Below are 17,362 nucleotides of genomic sequence, written 5' to 3'. Positions count from 1 at the left end.
GTTAGTGTCTTAACATTGAGAAGTAATCATACATTGGTGAGTGAGTTTAATTAGACAATAATTTAGTCGGAGTCTCTGTGGGAACGAACTAGAAAGTATTCTATATTACTTGCGAACGCGTATACTTGTGTGAATATTAGCGCGTGTTTTCGCCCTAACAAGTTTTTGGCGCCGCTGCTGGGGACTCGGCGAATTTGTTTAGTTTATGTACTTACCATCATTGGTCCTTAGGACTCAGTGATCAGGACGTAGTAGTTAATTATTATTTTCGGTTGTGTTTCAGGTACTTTAGCAAGCGTTTATGCAAACTCGTTCTCGTGCTCGCAAGAGGACTTTAGATACAGCTGAGGAGACAGACGAAGTTCTTGATATTCCGGAGAAGTTAGATTTTGAGGATTCGGATTCAGGAACTGAGCAGAAAGAACCAGTAAACATGGGAGATCGTATTGTTCAAGCTGATCCAGCTCTTATGGATTTTTCTCGGCCTAAAATTGATGACATTCAGTCAAGCATCCTTCATCCGGCTATTCAAGCTAACACCTTTGAAATCAAGCCGGGCACTCTTCAGATGGTGCAGAATTCTGTTTCTTTTGGAGGAGCGGCAACTGAAGACCCCAACATGCACATAAGGAATTTTGTCGAGATCTGCAGCACTTTTAAGTACAATGGCGTGACTGATGAGGCTATCAAGTTGAGGCTTTTCCCATTCTCATTGAGGGACAAGGCTAAAGACTGGTTACATTCTGAACCAGCTGGGTCCATCACTACGTGGCAAGATCTTGCGCAAAAGTTTATGGTGAAGTTTTATCCGATGGCAAAGACTGCTGCTATGAGGAGTGCTCTTACTCAGTTTGCGCAGCAACCTACAGAATCTATGTGCGAGGCTTGGGAACACTACAAGAAAATGTTGAGAAAATGTCCACATCATGGAATGCCGGATTGGATGGTGATCACTGGTTTCTATAATGGTTTGGGGGCAGCAGCTGGAGGCGCCTTATGGGCTAAAAGCTATACTGAGGTGTATAATCTTATATAGACGATGGCTGCAAATGAGCATCAAAACATAACTCAGAGGATGACGTCAGGCAAGGTAGCAGGTATTCTGGAAGTTGATGCAGCCACCGCTATTGCAGCCCAGCTCCAAGCGCTATCAATGAAGGTTGATTCTCTGGCTACATATGGAGTTAATCAAATAACTATGGTTTGTGAGCTTTGTGCAGGTTCTTATGCTACGGATCAGTGTTCTCTTGTCAACGAATCTGTTCAGTATGTGAATAACTATCAGCGACAACAGCAGCCTGTGCCAGTAACCTATCATCCTAACAACAGAAATCATCCAAATTTCAGCTGGGGAAATAATCAGAATGCTATTCAGCCACCATATCAGCAAAGAGTGAGTAAACAGTTTAACCCACCTGGATTCCAGCAACCACAGCAGTATGCTACAAGGCAATCATATCCTCAACAGGGAAGTACAGCTGCACCTACTAGTGCTGATTTTGAGGAACTTAAGCTGTTATGTAAGAGTCAGGCAGTTTCTATCAAGACCTTGGAAAATCAAATCGGTCAATTAGCCAATGCAGTGCTCAATCATCAACCTGGCACCCTTCCCAGTGACACGGAAGTACCAGGAAGGAAGGAAGCTAAAGAGCAAGTCAAGGCTATTACCTTAAGGTCTGGAAAAGTTGCTGATGCTGAAAAGGCAAAAGAAGGAGAAGCTGAAATTAGAGATGAAGAATCTCAGCAAAAGGAGAAAGCGGCGGAGCCAAGGAAGAATACTATTGAACACACTCTGCCTGAGGCTAATACAGGGGAGAAACAGCTCTATCCTCCACCACCTTTTCCTAAGAGATTGCAGCAAAAAAAGCTGGATAGACAGTTCGGGAAGTTTCTGGAGGTGTTCAAGAAACTTTACATCAATATACCTTTCGCTGAGGCTCTGGAGCAAATGCCTAGTTATGCGAAGTTTATGAAGACTATTCTTTCAAGGAAGGTGAAACTGGATGACCTTGAAACCGTTGCTCTCACGGAAGAATGCAGCGCTGTTCTGCAGCAAAAGTTACCACCAAAACTGAAAGATCCAGGAAGCTTCACCATACCTTGCACCATTGGCAATCTGACTTTTGACAAGTGCCTTTATGATTTGGGAGCAAGCATTAATCTGATGCCGTTGTCGATCTTTAAAAAGCTGGATCTGCCTGATCCAAAACCCACATACATGTCGCTACAATTGGCTGATCGTTCCATTACTTACCCTAGGGGCATAGTGGAGGATGTGCTCGTCAAGGTGGATAAGCTCTTCTTTCCTGCAGATTTTGTTATTCTGGATTTTGAGGAAGATAAGAAGATTCCCATAATCTTGGGAAGGCCTTTCTTGGCTACAGGCCGTACCTTGATAGATGTGCAAAAAGGTGAACTTACTATGCGGGTACAAGATCAGGATGTGACCTTCAACGTATTTAAGGCAATGAAATTCCCTATAGAAGATGAGGAGTGCTTAAAAGTGGATGTGATTGATTCTGCGGTTACTTCGGAACTCGATCGCATGCTAATGTCTGATGCATTGGAAAATGCCTTAGTGGGGGATTTTGACAGCGATGATGAAGATGGCAACGAGCAATTACAATATCTAAACGCTTCTCCCTGGAAGCGAAAGCTGGACATACCGTTTGAATCTCTTGGTACTTCTGACCTTAAGAATGCTGAAGGAAAGCTCAAACCATCAATAGAGGAAGCACCTACCTTGGAGCTCAAGCCATTACCTGAACACTTGAGGTATGCTTTTTTAGGTGATTCATCTACGTTACCTGTTATTATTTCATCTGACCTTTCAGGTAGTGAGGAAGACAAGCTCTTAAGGATTTTGAGAGAATTCAAATCGGCTATTGGATGGACCATAGCAGACATCAAGGGGATAAGTCCTTCATATTGTATGCATAAAATTCTGCTAGAGGAAGGTAGTAAGCCAACTATGGAACAGCAGTGAAGACTGAATCCTATCATGAAGGAGGTGGTGAAGAAAGAAATTCTGAAATGGCTAGATGCAGGCATCATTTATCCTATTTCTGACAGCTCGTGGGTGAGCCCCGTATAATGTATACCTAAGAAAGGAGGTATCACTGTGGTCGCAAATGAAAAGAATGAGCTCATCCCCACTCGAACAGTTACAGGATGGAGAGTATGCATGGATTATAGAAAATTGAACAAAGCCACAAAGAAGGATCACTTCCCTCTTCCATTTATTGATCAGATGCTTGACAGGTTGGCGGGTCATGAGTATTTTTGTCTTCTGGATGGTTATTCAGGATATAATCAGATTTGTATTGTACCAGAGGATCAGGAAAAGACTATCTTCACTTGTCCATTTGGCACGTTTTCTTTTCGCAGAGTTTCGTTTGGGTTATGTGGCGCCCCGGCCACTTTTCAGAGATGTATGATGGCTATATTCTCTGACATGATTGGAAATAATGTAGAAGTGTTCATGGACGACTTCTCCGTCTTTGGACATTCATATGATGAATGTTTGAATAATCTGCGCGCCGTACTCAAAAGATGCGTGGAAACTAATTTGGTGCTCAATTGGGAGAAATGTCATTTTATGGTGTGTGAAGGCATTATTCTTGGGCATAAGGTCTCTAACAAGGGTCTGGAGGTGGACAAGGCCAAGGTGGGAGTCATTGAAAATCTTCCCCCACCTAATTCTGTGAAAGGAATCCGTAGTTTTGTTGGTCATGCGGGTTTTTATCGGCGATTCATCAAGGACTTTTCAAAGATATCTAAGCCGTTGTGCAATTTTCTTGAGAAAGATGTGCTTTTCAAATTTGATGATGAATGTTTGGCAGCATTCGAGACTCTCAAGAAGAGTTTGATCACTGCACCAGTTATTACAGCACCAGATTGGACAGAACCGTTTGAGATGATGTATGATGCGAGTGATTATGCGGTAGGTGCAGTTCTGGGACAGCGCAAGAAAAATCTCTTCCATGTGGTCTACTATGCGAGTAAGACTTTAAATGGGGCCCAATTGAACTACACCACTACTGAGAAGGAGCTTTTAGCTATAGTCTTTGGTTTTGAGAAATTTCAATCTTATGTACTTGGTACGAAAGTAACAGTATTCACTGATCATGCGGCTATTCGCTATCTAGTTTCCAAGAAGGATTCAAAGCCGAGACTCATTCGTTGGGTGCTTTTACTTCAGGAATTTGAGTTAGAGATCAAGGATAGGAAATGTACTGAGAATCAAGTAGCTGACCATCTCTCTAGGTTGGAGAATCACGATTCTACTTCACAAGATAAGACGTTAATTAATGAATCTTTTCCGGATGAGCAGTTGTTCGCAGTTCAGGAGGAAGAACCATGGTTTGCAGATATTGTAAACCATCTCGTCAGCAATATAATGCCTCCTAATTTGACATCCGCTCAAAAGAAGAAGTTTCTGCATGAGGTGAAGTGGTATATATGGGATGAACCATATTTGTTTAGACAGGGAGCTGACCAGATCATCAGGAGATGTATCCCGTTCTGTGAGACGGAGGGGATATTACGAGACTGCCATTCCACTGTTTATGGTGGACACTATGGTGGTGAGAAGACGGCAGCTCGTATTCTGCAAGCAGGTTTTTTTTGGCCTACTGTGTTCAAGGATGCTCATCAGTTTGTTTTAAGGTGTGATCGTTGCCAAAAAGTGGGAAATTTGACAAAGAAGGATGAGATGCCATTAAATGTGATGCTTGAAGTCGAGGTCTTTGATGTTTGGGGAATCGATTTCATGGGGCCTTTTATCTCGTCTTGCAATAATCAATACATCTTGCTGGCAGTCGATTATGTCTCAAAATGGGTAGAAGTTAAAGCTTTACCGACAAATGATGCAAAGGCAGTGCTAAATTTTCTTCATAAGCAAATTTTCACAAGGTTTGGAACACCTCGGGTAATCATAAGTGATGAAGGATCGCATTTCTGCAACCGTAAGTTCACTTCTATGATGCAGCGTTATAATGTGAATCATCGAGTAGCTACTGCCTATCATCCGCAAACAAATGGTCAAGCGGAAGTGTCTAACAGAGAGATAAAGCGCATTCTAGAGAAGGTTGTTTGTCCGTCAAGGAAGGATTGGTCTTTAAAGCTCGATGAAGCTGTTTGGGCTTACAGAACAGCATACAAAACTCCACTTGGTATGTCACCGTTTCAGTTGGTGTACGGTAAGGGATGTCATCTACCTGCGGAGCTTGAGCATAAGGCCTACTAGGCATTGAAGAAGTTGAACCTGGATTTAGATGCAATTGGTAAGAAAAGAATGCTTCAGCTTAATGAACTTGATGAATTTCGACTTCAAGCGTACGAGAATAACAAAATGTATAAGGAAAAGGTGAAGAGGTGGCACGATAGAAAGCTACATCCTAAGTTATTTGTGCCAGGGCAACAAGTTCTCTTATTCAACTCTCGGCTCCGACTTTTTCCTGGGAAGTTGAAATCAAGGTGGTCTGGACCTTTTATTGTCAAAACTGTGTTTCCACATGGAGCGGTGGAAATTTTTGAGAATGATCCGGACCAAGCATTCAAGGTTAACGGTCAGCGGTTGAAGCACTACTATGGGGACATGGCAAACCGAGAAGTGGTTAGTGCCATTTTGTTGACTACTTGAGAAGGGTACGAAATGTCAAGCTAATGACGAAAAAGAAGCGCTGCGTGGGAGGCAACCCATGAATTGTTTGTACAGGAACCCTTAGAAGTTAATAACCTATCCAAAAACACAAAAAAATCAGAAAACAGGGGCTGAAAAAAAAAATTTCTAGTGACCCCCTGAGCGCCCGCTCAGGGGTCGAGTACCAGAATTTTTTTACAGTTCAGAAAAAAAACAGTTGTAGCCCATAAACCCACGATTTGTTCCCACTACCCCATCATTTTAACCCTTAATTCCCAAATCCTAATCTAATCCACACCCTATATATACATACACCTATCCTACATATCTCCCACAAAATTCCTACACTTAAACTCTCTCCCAAACACAAAAACTCAGTTCTTACACATTTTTTTTCACGAATCAATGGCATCCAAGAGAGCACACACTATTGACAGCAGCAGCACAGTTCCTACTGCTGATTCATCGAGGGGTACTGCTGCAAGGCCTCGGTTAACTGACAGAGCTGCGGAGGAGGAGTACACTAGGCTTTTGGGGAAGCCGATTCTGAAGGAGAGAGGGTTTTTACCATCGGGAAGGGATGGTGAGTTGCTGCCCATGATTGCAGAGAAGGGGTGGATAGCTTTCTGCGAGTCGCTCGAAGCAGTGCCGATGAGTGTGGTTCGCGAGTTCTATGCGAACGCGAAGGCCGAAAAGAATGGGTTTTCTGTGGTCCGAGGGCTGACAGTTGATTATCACCCTGCGGCGATTCGCCGTGTGATTGGACAGCGAGAGAGGAAGCCCGAGGAGGAGAACTGGAATGAAAAGACTGCTGAGAACTTTGACTTGGATTTGATTTGTGCGACTCTCTGTCGACCGGGCACAGTTTGGACCTTCAGGACCGGCACTAATGAGTATCATCACTTGCCGGCGATCGCCATGAACAGTTGTTTTGGGGAATTCTGAATGAGGAGTACTATGTGGACCTTGGTGAGTTTATCTACCAAGGAATTCTGAAGTTTTTGAGGGGAACGAAGCATATGAACATCCCTTATGCATCCACGGTTACGAAGCTATGCCAAGCAGTGGGAGTGAACTGGCCGGCTCATGAGCAGTTGCAGTTGCCGGCAGCTCCGATTGATTCTGGCACTCTGAATGAGATGCAGGAGTGGACCGGTGGTGAGCCTGAGGAGCATGGGCTGGGTTATCGTCTTCCAGGAGGGCGTCCAGCACGAGGTGCTACTATGGCTAGGCCAGGGCGTGATGAGGCTGGTTCTTCGAGAGCTCAGGAGGGTGCTGGGTTGGCTGATGCTCAGTTTAGGAGCCTTTCACGGCGGATGGATGCCATGTATGAGACGCAGAGCAGGTTTGCTTAGGAGCTCACTCTTGCGTTAGGGACTGCTTTTCGGGGCCTTGGAGCTGATATCCAGTGGCCAGTTTTTGGTGAGGACTCTGCATACCCGCTGCCTGATACTCCACCCACTGAGGGTGATGATGATGATGACTCTGAGTAGGTATACCCTGTGTTCCTTTCTACTACCTTCACTGAGGACAGTGAAGATTTTAAGTTTGGGGGTGGTAGTTAAGGAATATTGTGTGTGTGTCATATAGCTGCATATTCATGATAGTTTAGTTCATATAGTTGCATAATTTATGCCATATAGTTTTTTTGTTATGTATGTCATGTAGCTCATGCATTTACCATGATCCCTTTTGCAATGATTTATCGACTGAATTGTGATATTGATGCGAGTGTAGTGATAGCATTAAAGTGATATTAAGTCGTGTAGGTTGATATGCATGCTAGAAACACTTGTAATTCCACTAAGTCTTAGAGAATGCGTAAGGGCTAGATTGTTGTTATGATTTGGTTATTTTCGAGGTCAATCTATTTATTATGCTTAGAATTCGATAATAGGTTCTTAATGATAAAGGCATGAAAAAGAAAAAATTTGGAGAAAAAAAAATGGAATTTATTGCTAGTTGTGGCTAGGCGTCAAATGGCTAGTAGCCGGCTCGCATATGGTGCGAGTAGTCTAGGGTTGAGCAAGATGGAGCGAAACGCACTTGCTCAGAAGTTATAAAAAAAAAAATTTAGTTTATGCATAATTGATCTAGAGTGGGGTCTTTGGTATTCGAGCTATTAAGTTCTTAGGGGACTTTGTGCCTAGTGACCTAAGGCTTTTAGAGTCTGGGATCCGCTAACCTAACGCTCGTTACATGGATACCATTGTATAAGTCTTTTGTGGACCTCACTCATTGCACGGTCAAATAAGCATTTGTGTTGTGAATAAAAAGCACGATTCCGTAATAAGCTCCAGAATTCTTGTAGTGTTGTATATCACTTTGTGCCTAGAATTTTTTATTCTTTGTATAATCATTGGATTGCCTTGAGGATAGTCTAGTCATAATAATTGGTCTAGTTCCGAAGCATATCTGTTAAGCATTTGCACACACCACATTTCTGGCTGTATGTCCGTTTGCATGAGTTTATTGATCTTTAGTTGTCTAACTGCATTCGTTGAGATGTTGCAATTTGGTTGGTTAATCGTAGTAAGGGGGATCGTTGCATTTTCATATAGATTGCATTCATGCATGATTTTTATTTGTTTTTGAGTCTGTGACGCTTGAGGACAAGCATCGATTTAAGTTTGGGTGTGTGATAAGTGGCATTTTATACCACTTAGAACGTCTTAAAATGGCTTAAATTGGTGTCTTAAAATCAAGTATTTTGTGTATTTGATGCGTTTTTATAGTGTTTATGCATTTCAGGGTATTAGTTGCATTTCGGGGGAGGAATCATCAAGAATAAGCCTTGGCATGTGTTCACCATTGCGAAAGGAAAGAAACGGGCAGATTATGGCGAAGAAACGGAGCAAAATCAGATTTTTTCCAGTAGAGGTCTGAGCGCCCGCGCAGGGTCGGGGAAAAAAATATATTATTTCAGGACTTCTACTTCTGTTTGGTTTCCACTTCTATGTAATCTGAGATTTATGGGACTATTATATAAGTAGATTTGAGACGTTTTCACAAGGGGGGATTGAATAAGATCGTGTTTTTACGCAAGGAGCGAAGGAGATAAGGAAGAAGACCGATTTAGCACACCACAACGAAGAGGAAACATATCTTCTTGTGATTCTTGTTTCGCTGTAACGTTGGATGCTAGTTTTCTTGCTTTGAACTTATTTACTCTTGTGACGTACTCTGTTTTAATATAATTAGTTTAGTTATTATTTTCTTGTGTTTGTTTAACATGATTTCATATGAACCCATGATGACGATAAGTGCTATTATGGGCTAATCGTGATCATGGGGTTGCAACGGATTTATTATGGAATTCTTTAGTTAATTGTTTAATACTTTAGTGTGTGATGATTGTATGATATCTAGTATTGGTTGTGCGTAGTCATCTTATGTGCGTCGCGAACATATAAGATTGGGTGTTAATCTCTTGTGAAGCGACGGTGGATCTTGAGATTTAGAACTTGCCATGCTAGCATAGGTTCATGTACGTTATGCATGATTAGTGGGTAACTCTAACAGTTTTATTTGCCCTATGTAATCAAAAGGAATAACTTGTGCTTAAATCGTTGTGTTGTCAATTTCTGTAGACATATAGGAACTCAACATAATTGATGACTATTCAACTTCTATTTTAATTGTGGATGCTTGGTAGAATGGTATTAGTACAATGAAAGTTGGCTTTTATCAGTTTCGTGTTATTCGATTAATATCATCACTGTCACATGCTAAAGGTAATAACAAGGGCTATTGAAGGAAGTAATAATGAAGTTGTGATCTCATGAGTGTTTTATTGTTGATAAATTGAAGTGTTAGTTAAGTGATTAATTAAGTAGTTAATTGTAGTTAATATTTAATCAACAATTTTAAGTGTTAGTGTCTTAACATTGAGAAGTAATCATACATTGGTGAGTGAGTTTAATTAGACAATAATTTAGTCGGAGTCTCTGTGGGAACGAACTAGAAAGTATTCTATATTACTTGCGAACGCGTATACTTGCGTGAATATTAGTGCGTGTTTTCGCCCTAACAGCTAGGAATCACAAGTATCTATCAATTATTCATACTCGTATTATTCTAATCATCACATAGACGTCATAAGCTTTTATCTACCCTTCGTTTCACCCAAATCCGATTTACGGATTAAAAGTTATGACTAAAACAGTCAAACAATAACCATATAGGCATATAACACATCTACCAGATAGCACGTAGCACGTAGCACATAGCGCACAAGATATTCGATCAAAATAATTTTTCAAAGAAGATTCGGGGTCAGAATGATTTTTCAGGTATTTATTACGAATTTTTGAACATTTTTCGGAATAAAAATTGGACTCCAAATCATTTTATAATTAAATAATAGAGTTTCAACAGCCGAATCTGACTTTTAAAATAATTTCATAATAATTATCGAGCCTTGAAAATAATTTAAAATAATATTTTAAAGCTCGAATCTATTTTTTAGAATTTTTTAAATCAAGATAAATAATTAAATCCAATTAAATACTCAATTACAATTAATTAATAACTAATTAAATTAATTAATCAATTAATATTAAATGACTAATTAAGTAATTAATTATTAATTAAAATTAATTAAATAAATAATTTAGATTTAATTTCTATTTAAAAAATAATAATTTTCAGAAAATAAATAATGAATTTTGGGAATTTTTAAAATAAATAAAAAATCAATTTCTGAAAATAAATATAAACATAATATTATTTTTATAATTTTTATAAACATAAATCCGTTTTTTATAAGTTTTTAAAGCAGGGTTCTGTTTTTGTAAATATGGATAAAGTTCGGTGGCAAAACTGCAATTTTGCCACCTTCTTCCTCGGTCGCCGGCGGCAGCCATTGCCGGCCGACCTCGAGCTCGAGCATCTGCCCAGAAACACGCCATCTACTGCAGATATGTTCTTTACCAAGCCACGAATCGATCTGTCTAACTGGTTTTTGCAAACGACTCACGATTCAATCGGAAAATCGGCTCGAACTTTTCCAGCGACACCTCCGCCATTTTCCGGTGAAGTCGATCCCGGAATCGTTCGGCCCTGAAACTGGTACCAACAAGTTCATTTTTCCATGATCTAATCATTAGTGCTAATCAATTGAATCAATAACCCTTGATTCAGAAAACCCCAAAAATTCAATCAAGAACATTCAACATATAAACCCTAATTCGAATTTTAACAGAATCAAACCCCATTTTCATCATGTTATTGACCTCTATTTTTGACATATAATATATCAAATTGATCAGGAGAAAATTATCTATATGATTATGCCATCAAATCATACAAACAACATCAAGAACAAAAATTCATATTTTCATTATCAAATAATTCGAATTAAAATAATTACCAGAAAAATGGTTGAAGTCGGACGATTCCCGGCTTTATAAAATAATTTTGTAATTATTCAGAAAATAATTAATAATTTCATAAATCAATATAAAATCATTTAACAGCCCAAAAATTATCAGAAAATACCGTAATTATCTATATTTTATTCTGGTCATAATATATTAACGAACTTATACTGTATCACATAGAAACATTAACATATTCACACCAATCATCGGATAATTCACCGAAAATCACATAATAATAATATAAAAATTATTTATTAATAAAAATAATTACACGCGATATCCCGGATATTACAACAGTCATCCCCCTAACCACCGTGAAACCGTTCTTCTCCGCCATAGCATTCGCGTAGAACTCACGCACCACACTTATGGGCACAGCAGCGGGTGTCTCGCAAAAAGCAACCCAGCCCATCTCCAGTAACTTACCATCTTTCCTCGATGGTAGAAAACCACGCTCCTTGGCTATAGGCTTCGAAAGCAGCCTCGCATACTCTGCCTCAGCCTCGGGAGTTGAAAACCTAGGCCTCACACCACCCGCACTCAAAGAATCAGTGGTGTTGCTGTTAACTTGGCTTCGTTGTCTTTTTGGTGCCATTGAGATTGAATAAGCTTGAGAAAATAGAAGTTTGTAAGAGAGATTTGTGTGTTTGAGAGTTTGAGAAGTGATGGAGGGGTTGTGTATAAGTGTATGTATATATAGGAGATTGGGAGAGAATTAGTTATGGAAAAGAAGTGGGAATTGATTATGGGAATAATGCGTTTGATTTGGAGAGGGAAATATGGGATGTGGGAGAGTAAAATTCGGGTAGGAATTGATTTTGCCTTCAAATTCCTGAATTTTTGATTTTTTTAGAACCAGGGACCCAGCGCGGCCGCGCGCTACCTCAGCGCGGGCGCACCGTGCTTCTGTCAATCCAGCGCGGCCACCTCGCCAGGCAGCGCGGGTGCGCGCAGTTTCTGTCATATCGGCACGACCACCTCGTTTCACAGCGCGCGCGCCGTGCTACTGTAGTTGGCACTAAATTTTTCTGTTTTTCTGATTTTTTTGTGTTTTTCTCCTTTTTCCTTCTTCTATCTAGTAATGTACAACAAACTTGGGTTGCCTCCCAAGAAGCGCTTGGTTTACGTCGTTAGCTTGACGTAGAATCTCGAGATCAAGTAGACAATAAAACGACACTAACCACCTCACGGTTTGCCGTATCCCCATAGTAGTGCTTTAACCTTTATTCAGTCACTTTGAATGCTTGGCCTTGATCATTTTCAAAAATCTCCACAGCTCTATACGGAAACACAATTTTGATTATGAAAGGCCCGGACCACCTTGACTTTAATTTTCCAGGAAAAAGATGGAGACGAGAGTTGAACAAAAGAACTTGCTGCTCTGGCATAAATGTTTTAAGCACCAGAATCCAATTGTGCCACCTCTTGACTTTCTCCTTATATATTTTAATGTTTTCATACGCTTGAAGTCGAAATTCGTCAAGTTCATTCAATTGAAGCATTCTCTTCTTACCAGCTGCATCCAAATCAAGGTTCAATTTTTCCAAAGCCCAATATGCTTTATGCTCGAACTTCACTGGCAAATGACACCCCTTACCATAAACCAACCGAAACGGCGACATACCTAACGGAGTCTTGTATGCTGTTCTATACGCCCAAACAGCTTCATCAAGCTTCAAAGACCAATCCTTCCTTGATGGACACATAAATTTCTCTAGAATACGCTTGATCTCTCTGTTAGACACATCATCTTGACCATTAGTCTGAGGATAGTAGGCTGTAGCAATGCGATGATTCACATTATACCTTTGCATCATAGCAGTGAACTTGCGATTGTAAAAATGCGATCCCTCGTCACTGATTATGACTCTTGGAGTTCCAAATCGTGTGAATATCTGCTTATGAAGAAAATTAAGCACTACCTTCGCATCATTTGTCGGCAAAGCCTTAACTTCAACCCATTTCGATACATAATCGACCGCCAACAAGATATACTGATTATTGCAAGATGAGACAAATGGCCCCATGAAGTCGATTCCCCAAACATCAAAGACTTCAACCTCGAGAAGCACATTAAGAGGCATCTCATCCCTCTTGTACATATTACCCACACGCTGGCATCGATCACACTTCAAAACAAAGTGATGTGCATCCTTGAATAATGTAGGCCAAAAGAATCCCGCTTGAAGGACACGAGCTGATGTCTTCTCTCCACCATAGTGGCCTCCATAAAGTCGAATGACAGTCTCCCAAGACCCCCCCCCCCGTTTCACTATACGGAATACATCTCCTGATGATTTGGTCAGCTCCTTGCCTAAACAGATACGGCTCATCCCACATGTACCACTTCACTTCATGAAGAAACTTCTTCCTTTGAGCGTAAGATAAATCTGGAGGCATGATATAACTCACAAGGTAGTTCATAATGTTTGCAAACCACGGTTCTTCTTCTTGTACCCCAAACAGCTGCTCATCGGGAAAAGACTCATTTATCAATATCTTATCTTGTGAAGTAGCACTTGGATCTTCCAAATGAGAGAGATGGTCGACGACTTGATTTTCGGTACCCTTTGTGTCCTTGGTCTCTAATTCAAATTCCTGAAGCAAAAGAACCCATCTAATCAATCTAGATTTCGAGTCCTTCTTCGAGACGAGATATCGAATCGCAGCGTGATCAGTGAAAGCTGTCACCTTCGTCCCAAGCAAATAAGATCAAAACTTCTCAAAGCCGTAGACAATGGCCAAAAGTTCTTTCACAGTAGTTGTATAATTCAGTTGAGCACCATTGAGGCTCTTACTAGCATAGTAGACCACATGAAATATGTTGTTCCTTCTCTGCCCAAGAACTGCTTCAACTACATAGTCACTTGCATCGCACATCATCTCAAAAGGCCCACTCCAATCAAGTGCAGTTATGACAGGTGTCGTGATCAAACTCTTCTTCAAGAACTCCAAAGCAGCTAGGAACTCATCATCAAACTTGAACAGAACATCCTTCTCTAGAAGATTGCACAAGGGTTTAGAAATTTTAGAAAAAAGTTCTTGATGAACCGCCTATAGAAACCTGCATGACCAAGAAAGCTGCGAAATCCTTTAACAGAAATTGGTGGAGGAAGATTTTAAATGACCCCCACCTTGGCTTTTTCCACCTCAAGACACTTACTAGAAACCTTGTGCCCAAGAATAATGCCCCATCGCACCATAAAGTGATATTTCTCCTAGTTGAGAACCAGATTGGTCTCAACACACCTTTTAAGAAATGCGCCAAGATTCTGCAAGCATTCATCAAAAGAATCACCAAACACAGAGAAATCGTCCATAAACACCTCCACATTCTGACCAATCATGTCAGAGAAGATAGCCATCATGCATCTCTGAAATGTGGTAGGTGCTCCACACAAACTAAAAGAAACCCTTCTGAAGGAAAAAGTACCAAATGGACAAGTGAAGGTAGTCTTTTCCTGATCCTCTAGAGCGATACAAATCTGATTATAGCCCGAATAGCCATCTAGAAGACAATAGTACTCATGCCCAGCCAATCTGTCAAGCATTTGATCAATAAAAGGCAGAGGGAAATGATCCTTTCTCGTGGCCTTGTTCAGCTTTCCGTAGTCCATACAAACTATCCACCCCGTGACTGTTCGAGTAGGGATGAGCTCATTATTCTCATTAGCTACAACGGTGATACCTCCTTTCATCGGCACACAGTGAACTGGACTCACCCAAGAACTGTCAGAAATGGGATAGATGATCCTTGCATCCAGCCATTTGAGAATTTCCTTCTTCACCACTTCTTTCATTAACGGATTAAGCCTTCTCTTTCTCAACAGTAGGCTTGCTACCTTCCTCTAGCAGAATTTTATGCATGCAATAGGAAGGGTTGATTCCCTTAATATCTGCTATAGTCCGTCCAATTGTCGATTTGAACTTTTTCAGAATTCTTAAGAGTTTTTCCTCATCACTACCTGAAAGGTCAGATGCAATAATCACAGGAAAAGTAGATGCATCACCAAAAAAAGCATACCATAAGTGTTCAGGCAATGGTTTAAGCTCAAGTGTAGGAGCTTCCTCAATAGATGGCTTGAGGCACTTTGGAGATTTGTTTAGCTCCTCCATTCCAAAAGATTCAAAAGGCATATCGATCTTCCGCTTCTAGGGATAAGCATTCAGATATTTAAACTGCTCATCACCTTCATCATCTTCACTATCTGAATTCCCCAACAAGGCCTTCTCTAAGGCGTCAGACCTTAGCAATTGATCAAGTTCTGAAGTAACCATAGAATCGACCAACTCCACTTTTAAGCACTCCTCATTTTCAGTCAGGAATTTCATGGCATTGAACACATTGAAAGTTACATCCTGATCCAGCACTCGCATGGTGAGCTCACCCTTCTGCACATCGATCAAGGTTCGACCCGTAGCCAAGAATGGTCTTCCTAAACTTATGGGAATCTTCTTATCCTTCTCAAAATCAAGAATTACAAAATCGATAGGAAATATGAGTTTATCAAAATTGACCAACATATACTCCACAATGCCTCGTGGATATGTAATAGAACGATCGACTAACTGCAAGGTCGTATAAGTCGGCTTTGGATCAGGTAAGTCCAACTTCTTGAAGATTGACAAAGGCATCAGATTGATGCTAGCCCCCAAGTCACATAAGCATTTGTCAAATGACACTTTTCCAATGGTGCAAGGAATAGTGAATCTTCCAGGATCTTTAAGCTTCGGAGGCAACTTCTGTTGCAGCACAACACTACATTCCTCCGTGAGAGCAACGGTCTCTAAGTCATCAAGCTTCACTTTTCGAGAAAGAATAACTTTCATAAACTTCGCATAACTAGGCATCTGTTCAAGAGCTTCAGCGAAAGGTATGTTGATATGAAGTTTCTTGAACACCTCCATAAACTTCTCAAATTGCTTATCCAGCTTTTTCTTCTACAGACTCTTAGGAAAAGGAGGTGGAGGATAGATCTATTTCTCCCCTATATTACCCTCAGGAGGAGTGTGTTCAACAGTAGTCTTCCTTGCTTCCACTTCAGCTTCCTTCTGCACCTCTTCTTCAGCCACAGCTACTTCATCCAAAACTTGAGAGTGTTCGAGATTCGCAACCATCCCGGACCTCAATGTAATTGCCTTTACCTGCTCCTTAGCTTCCCTCTTTCCTGGCACTTCAGTGTCACTAGGGAGTGTACCCGATTGATGATTTAGCAAGGCATTGGCAATTTGCCCAATTCGATTTTCTAAGGTCTTGATAGAAACCGCTTGGCTCTTGTATATGAGCCTCAACTCCTTCAATTCAGATTTTTTATTAGAGTATTACAGCTGGAGTTGTTGTCTTGGTGCATATTGCGGTTGTTGAAAACCAGGAGGGTTGTATTGCTTCGCAGCATAATGCTGATAAGGCTGTTGAACCGTGTTCTGAGTGTTGCTCCAGCTAAAGTTAGGATGATTGCGGTTGTTGGGATGATAGGTGGTTGGCACAGGCTGCTGCGACCTCTGAAAGTTGCTCACGAACTGATCTGATTCACTAGAAATAGCACACTACTCCGTCTCATGCATACTAGCACAAAGCTCACAGACACTAGTGATCAGATTAACTCCATAATTAGCTAAATAATCCACTTTCATCGTCAAAGCCTTAAGCTGAGCAGCTATAGCAGTAGCTGTATCTAATTCCAGAATTCCTGCTACCTTGCCCTGAGATAGTCTCTGAGTAGGATTCTGGTATTCATTCGCATCCATCAGTTTAATCAATTCATAAGCTTTATCGTAGCTTTTAGCCCACAAGGCTCCTCCTGAAGCTGCATCAAGCATGGGTCTAGACGTAGCACCCAAACCATTATGGAAGCAGTTAATGATCATCCAGTCAGGCATCCCATAGTGATGACACTTTCTAAGCATCTCCTTGTAACGATCCCAAGCCTCACATAAAGATTCTCCAGATTGCTAAGAAAATTGAGTAAGTGCATTTCTGATTGCAGCAGTCTTTACCATAGGAAATAAATAATTAAGAACTTTTGTGTGGCGCCCCAATACCCGGGGTCAAGAGTCTCGGAGGCCACGCCATCTAAACTCATACTACAGTATATAAATACTTACGCTTCACAACCCCACACTTATCACACACACACACTTACAGGTTATTATCTTGGAAACGAACCATCATAACTAGAGTAATTGTCAACCATCAAATGATATTTATTACAACCCAAAAGTAATTAATCTTACCGGGGAGTGACCTTTAGGTAAGGCTAGTCCGCCTGCCAAATATACGTTTCTTGTTTCTTACCTTACATAAGTCATACTTATAAATAAGCCGAACTATAAACAA

The 17,362-nt window shown here is 40.8% G+C and overlaps 1 non-coding gene across 1 annotated transcript; it reads left to right on the top strand.

Moving 5' to 3' along the window:
• The first annotated feature begins 16,903 nt into the window (after nucleotides 1–16,903).
• LOC141688701 (small nucleolar RNA R71) lies at nucleotides 16,904–17,010 on the top strand. Its single transcript, XR_012562134.1, has one exon. It is a non-coding gene; the product is annotated as a small nucleolar RNA R71 (small nucleolar RNA).
• Nucleotides 17,011–17,362: the final 352 nt, after the last annotated feature.

The sequence above is a fragment of the Apium graveolens genome, chromosome 9 (genome assembly GCF_009905375.1).
Source record: "Apium graveolens cultivar Ventura chromosome 9, ASM990537v1, whole genome shotgun sequence".
Taxonomy (NCBI): Eukaryota; Viridiplantae; Streptophyta; class Magnoliopsida; order Apiales; family Apiaceae; genus Apium; species Apium graveolens.
The sequence above is the reverse complement of the archived record's forward strand: the minus strand, read 5'-3'. Positions and strand labels throughout refer to the sequence as shown.